Here is a 7,500-nt window from a genome sequence, read left to right as displayed (position 1 = left end):
CTCACTAACAACAAAGGTCACGCCATACCGCAAGGCTCAATTATATAAACAACTGATCAGAAAGAAGATAAAAAGGGGAATGACGAAGGAACATTTTCAGCTACCAGTCAGGAAACAGTTGTAATAAAAACTGTCAACAGCTCATAATGCTTCTCATTTGTTCGTATATGTAATGGAGAATGTGGTAATAAGGAAAACATAATTTAATTCACTTGCTCTATTTTTATCCTGGATTAGAGCTTTAAGGCCAGACATAAACTAGCTCTATTCAAGATGCACTACACATTCCATTGCGTGATTATTTAATTTTAGACATGTTACTCTGTAATGTTGATATTTTATTTATCCTGGGCAAAGAAAATGATAGGCATGACCAAACAAAATCTGTAATATAAAGTAAAACTGGAACACAGTTTGCTAACGTAATATGCTAGTGTAAATCGACACAAACTGTTATATATACTTTCTCAGTCTAGTACCAGCATAGGTCTACATGCAGCACTATGTGTGTATGTGTACTGCCTTTGCTCACATGTTTCAGACTATGCGTGAAAAACATCCCTGGATCAGTTCACTTTCCTAGCAAGTGAAAAATAAAAAAGTTTTATGACAATAAGTTTTAATTTATAAAAATGAAATTTTAGAGTTTGAAAAAAAATGTAAAGAATAGTTTCCCAAACTGGAAGCAATTTTATTTGAATATATACTTCCATAGAATTCTATGATAAGGCTAACATAAAAAAGTATAGTAAGGGCATATTTTTATGGCTTCAGCTGTATGGCTAGGGTAATATGGTTATATAATTGTTAATAGGATATTCTCAAAGAGAATTAAAGCATTTTCATTTTATAATTATTATCAGTAATCTTCTTGCCATCACTATATGTTGCAGTTACATAAGTATTGCATTTTCATTTGCATGTATGCAGAGGGATCTACTTTAAATAATTAAATTACCACTTTGACGAATCACAGAAGATTGAGAATGCATTGCCAAAAACTTAATTCAATGAACTCCCGGAGCATTGTATTTTGCCAACGGGAAACTAACCACTTGGCCGCCGATAATCAAAATACAAACTGAAGCAAATTAAACCCACCAAAATGGGGGGCCTCACCCCCACACCACCCCATGTGAGTGGCTGCACCCCCCATACTCCCTAACTAAATATACCAACTCTGAGATCACACTATAGTTGAGAAAAGGGCAAGGTTCGCCATGGTGGCCAAGTGGTTTGTTTCCTAGTAGCAAAATACGATTTTCCGGGAGTTTATTGAATTAAGTTTTCAGCAATGTGGTCTTGATCTGCTGTGATTCAATGAAATGGTAATTCGATTATTTAAAGTAGATCCATGCAGAAATATTGGATATTAGCAAAGATGAAGAAGATATAAAGGAAGTAAATCCAGCAGCTGTTAAGGGATGGCTAAAACTTTCTTCTGTCCCATTACCAAGTGCTAACCTACAACACATTTTAGCATTATATTTTTTAAAAATGTTTAATAGCTGAAGCTTTGTACTGTAAAATCTATGCTGTCTGGTTTGATTTATATAATATTACATCTTGGCGTACTATACCTAATGATGCTTAACATAGCTCAGTTAGGTCTCTAATTAGCATACTTTGCTTCATGATTGTGTTATGTGTTATTGTTTTCAAAATATATAAAATGCAACCCCTGTTAAGCATAAATCATAGTACACTTAAAAGCAATAAGAATGCTACAAGGTGATACCAATGTCATTGTCACAAGTCAAGTATTTAATTCTAATTACACCCAGATTTGATAGGCAGCTCTTACATATTGCAAAACACACTCATTTTATAGTTCCTAATTAGTGCAATTAGATTCACATGACTGTCTAAAGCTATGCTTACTATAATTAGTAGGACTTTAGAATTCTGAACACATTTACAGCACACGTGTCAGTGTATACTACAACCACTTCTGGTGTTTGCTGTTAAGCAACACAAAGGCATTGCTATATGGAACAGAACCTATGCAGATTATCCGGAAGAACTGCGTTACTCACAGTCTGAAGATCTTTAAGCTCTTAATATCTCAACAGTGTATATTTTAAGCACAACAGAACAATGAGACTTTTTTGTCATTTTAGAGTCTTTATGGTTCTTCTAGTTCTGTACAACTAAAATACTTTAAACTGCTTATCTAAGAAGTCTAGTGATTCAGTATATTTTATTAAATGCATCAGCATCATTCAATACTTTTCAGGCTGGCACTTTTCACTAAGACTGGACCAAATTTCACTTTAGTTGTTTATGTATGTTGACATCAGCACTTGGTTTCTATGAAACTTCATGCAATCAGTTTGAAGCATTTCCTTATATTCCTATTTATTTTGCTTCTTTAAAATGTAACATTATTATACATTTCGGGTCACAATAACAAGTGTGAAACCCAAAACTGTAACAAAAACAGTGAATTTCAAATATTTTGGTCCACTATTAAAGCATTTTTGTAGGGAGGCTTTATCTCTCTGCACCCATAACCATCCCTGCTACTTGTTATGCTAACTCTAAGATCACTGTACCTCAGATTTGGGCGACTATTCCAAGGTGTTACAATTTTGGTTTTGTGTTGTATTTTCTCTTTGCACTAGTAGTTCTGGTATTCTAAAGATCACCATTATGATCCCCAGAATTTCAAAAGGCACCCTAAGTTTTGCCTGTATTTGTTAAGCAGTATAACTGTAAGTACTCCTTTTTACAGCTCTAGGCCTGAAGGGGAACTAATATACAGGCACTCAATAACATGCTGTGCTTGCACAAGTGACAAAAAGTGATGGTCCCTTGAAATGCCTGATAGAACACCTTAGCAGGTCTATCAAATTCATAGTAGCCAGGTGGAATACTTTGCTTATAATTGTGTTATCTCCTGCCTATGAGGCTAATGCATCACAGAAGGGTAGCATTTCAATATGTGAGAAATAGCACTGTTATGGGTGTCGATAGACATACACAATCTATGTAGCTCTGTACATTTTTAAAAAGTGTAGGGGCAACACTGTGGAGGACCTTGTACAGTTGAATGTTGTACATCATTACAATCAAATGTCCGGCATTTTTCAGAAAATACAGAATTGGTAACTTGAATAACAGATTGTCACAAAATTCCATGTGTCTCCTTTAAATCAGAATTTTATAGTCTATTTTTAACCAGCTGTTCTTTAAGAAAAGTGATTTTCTTTTTGTTATATATGCAGCTAAGCAGGTTACAGCCAATGAACGAAAGGTGGCTGCTCGGGACTACTTAAAAAAGAATAGCGTAAGAAAATGTGTACATTTATGCAATGTTAAATATAAGTTTCATTAGCAAGTTAAGTTGTGGTCATCAGTGGTGAGACTGTTTGGATCATTTTCTATGAGAGTCACTGGAAAGTTATATAATCATCCATGACTCCTATGAACACAGCGGAACAGTGCAGTGATGATAAGTAAAAATCAGTGGAAATCTTTAATAAAGTATAATTTTTTTATAGTAAAGCACAATACAGAAAGAATGTAATTGTTTATAAAGATAGTCTTCAGCATATGAAAAGCTCTGTTATTTAATTTTGTATTTACTGCCTGCAAAATGGTCTTTTGTTTGTATAACTGCAACCTAATAAGAGTTCCAAGCTGTTAATGCTCACTGGAAACAATTGCGTATTTACTTGTGCTAACAGACAGAAGGGCATAAGTTATATCAGCTCAGAAATGCAAAGCAGGTTCAAGTCTGAAAATCATGCCTCTTAGCTATTTATGGTTTTGCAGAAGGTTCCTGAATTTGCCATATACTTTTGGCCTGTCTCTCATAAAATTTGTGGTGGTCTGGTAAATTGTTGAAGATTATATAACAGACATTTGAACTTCAAACTTCATATCCTTCAGAAAATGCATTTTAATGCAACACCTGTTATTCTAGCACCTTTCTAAGTATATACCAGTAATACTACTGCAGGACATTAGGCAGTTAGTCAAAACTGTAATTTGTGTATACTCTACAGATAAAATGGGAATAAATGTGACAGTTGGCAGTTGCAATACTTTTATTTTTAAGTTCTTTACTTTATGCAGAATAAAAAAAATATTTTTGTGATCCTGAGAGGAAATGTACTTTTTTTTATATTACCATCTAAGCCAGGATACATGAAGGCATTTTCACATATAGGCTTATATACTGGTTGTGTTGGTAAAGTGTTAGAAAAAAATTGACTTTATCCCCCATCTTGCTACAGCATACCATCATGCAAGAGGATAACCTCTCTTTCCCAGTGTTTATTCACCTTTTAGAACCCTGTATGTCCCCACACCAGCAGTGTAGAGAATAAACTGGAAGGCTCTCATCCTTGGCAGCCTTTGATTTATGGTCCGTCTCTTCCTTGATTTGGTGGCTGGCAAGCACAGTGACGAGGAAGAGATCCTGTGATATCAAGCATGGCTGTACACATCCATACACTTGTATAAGCTCAGTGATGCACACTGCTTGGAAAGCTGAAGTGCTGTCTATTGTGATGAATGTTTTATAGCTACCACCTGCTTGTCAGAAGAGTGTCACTTAGAATAGCATCTAATTCCCTCCTGCCCTCTCCTCTAGTCAGACCTGACTTCCCCTGCAATGAGAAGGCCAGCATCATAACCCGACAAAATGGTGAGGTCTAGTACTATATCCACACAGTAAAACCAGTTAATGTTTTTGTTTTGTTTATTAACGACCCAATTATCAGATGTGCAGATTTATTAAGAGCTAAGTGCTTTTGTCCTTTATATTGTCAGGACTTCATCAGAACAAGATTCAAACAAATAGCTGATTTTATACATAAAATCAGTTGTCACAAATTAAACCTTATTAAGGTATTTAAAGTACACTGTATCTTAAAAATAATGCAAAAACATTAGAAAAATATATTAATATAAAATGTAATATTTTCCTCATCCAAACAATCATTTCTTATACTTTACCCTAATGTTGTGTTTTATAATCAATACAAACAATAGTAAAATTAACTTAATTGATTCTCCACAAATACTGATAATTTTGCTGCTCATAGTTTAAAAACCCTACTTAGGGAAATGGTATCATTATTTCCTGGGTGCAAGCTGGCATCTAATTTAATTTCAACAAAGATAGCGAACCCGACTAGAGAATCAAATAATGTGAGACAACACACTGTCTCTGCTAGGTATACAGTATGAGTGAAACTGGACCCGGGCAAGTAAAAAAGAAATTTTATTTTACGAATACATACAACTAAAACAATTGGTTAACCGCTTTCATTTGTAAAATACAGACTTCCTCAGAACAACAATTCAAACATCCTTCTACAGATTTAAAAACTTTTTGGCACCAAAAACAATTCATTAAGCAACCAAAGTGGTTTATTTAAAGTGCCAATGCATAAAAATTACATAAGTATTGCCTAAATATAAAAATGCATTAACAGTATTATAACTATCTAATACATCATAAATAATTCATAATTGCTTGTAAAACCGGACCATAACCCAATAAATAATAAAATTGTAACCTCAATAAATATCAATAAATATCTTTAACATTTTAAAAAGTGACTTAAAAAATAATAAACAAAATTTATGTAAGTTGCAATATTGGTCTAATTGATATGTACTCATTTATACCAGGGAACTTAGTTGCATTTGTTTTTATTTGCCAAACACATTCCCTCTTGCTTAGCTGGGCTTTGTAATTTCCTCCCCTAGGTGAGATATATATTTGATCAGTTATAGCGAATTTGAACTTGTGTGTCTCACCATACTTACTAATATGTCTGGATAAAGCATTATTCATATCCTTCACTCTAATCTTATATAAATGTTCGTAAATGCGCTTCCTAAGCAGTCTCTCAGTTTTTCGTATATAGAAAACTGTACATGACTCACACTTAGCTAAATAAATTATATTTCTACTATTGCAGTTTCCCTTCTTAAAAACCACATAGGTGTTATTAATATTGTCCAACCTTATTCCTGCCACTTCATTAATAGTAGAACACTGCTTACAAGCCCCACATTTTTTAGTGTGAGAGTCACCTACCACAATATGACAAATCTGTCTATTTAATAAATTCTTAATATTCAAACCCATTTGGAACACAAAATTAGTTTTTTTTCCTAATATTTCCATTAATTCATCATCCATAATAAGATTATTCCAGCAATTTTCTATGATATTTTTGACACCTGTCACAAAAGGGGAATATGTTAATACACATACCCTACTATATTCTTTTTCTATCTTGTTGTTCATATCTACAATATTACACATCTTGTTACCCAGAATGGGTGCATATTTTTTACCCCATTCTTTAATGACATATGCTGAAATATCATTTAATAAGGGCAACGAGTAGCCTCTATTAATAAACATTGTTTTTATATTATTTATTTCTCTAATCATAATACTAATTTAATTTGCCACAATAACTCCCTGCATTCAAGTCTTAGTTCCCATGGTCCACCCCTGGGATTGACTGGCACTTTTTCTAAGACAAGAAAATAAAACTGTGCATTTTCTCTGCATTTCAACTTATGTTTATATAATGCATTATTAGTGTTGCATTTGTTGACATCATAATAATGGTTGTAGATTTTCTTCCTCAGTATACACTGAGTCTTACCCAAATAATATGCATGGCAGAAATAATAAAAATACTAAGTAAACAAGTCCTTGGCTACTACAACTAAAGTGCCCATTAATTTTAAACTCAAAGTTGATAGACTATAACATAATAATATGCCCCTAATGAAAGTATTTGCATTGAGGGCATGCACCACATTTTTTATGCCCTTATTGGGTTTATTTGACTGAAGTTTTGTATTGCCAAGATCTAATCTTTCTTATTCGTTAAATTGTCATTTGTGGATAAATCTTGTTTAATCCCCTAACAAATTATTACAAACATCATCATATCTGACACATTTCCAGTTATTGATTAATACTTGTTTATTGGTTTACTTCCATTGCCATACTTAATAGCCATAGTCAATTCTTGATTATCTAAACCATTTCCCTCCTAGTCATTAGCTATTTTAACATGCATGTTACTTCCTTAAGAAAGACCAACACTTAATAATGGGAAAATACTTGGTCTCTTCTTTTTTTGTAAAACCTGATAATGAGCATCATCCAATCACTCCCATCCCTCACAAACTGACTCCTCCAAGAGCTGGGCATCCCAGCAAATGTAGGTCATCAGGCCTGCAGCCAGTGTTCTATTTATCAATATCACATTGTCAGTATATAGGTTACAAATTCTAAGTCCAACAACTAAATAAAGAAATGGAGCAATGGGAAGATGGTGGTTGCACAGTATAAGGATGTAAGCAGATAGCTGAGACAGAAGCTGGAAGGGAGTTGGCAGAAGGGTTAAAGAGGGAGCCCTGGGTAGGTGTAGTGCAGAAAGAAGGAAGAGGGAACAGACATATCTAGGTATCACAAGGCTGCAAACATGATCAGGTGGTACAGGTGGGAAAAGC

Source organism: Protopterus annectens, chromosome 13.part0 (assembly GCF_019279795.1).
Source record: "Protopterus annectens isolate FY-2018-M chromosome 13.part0, PAN1.0, whole genome shotgun sequence".
Taxonomy (NCBI): domain Eukaryota; kingdom Metazoa; phylum Chordata; order Ceratodontiformes; family Protopteridae; genus Protopterus; species Protopterus annectens.
This window is presented reverse-complemented; position numbering follows the sequence as displayed.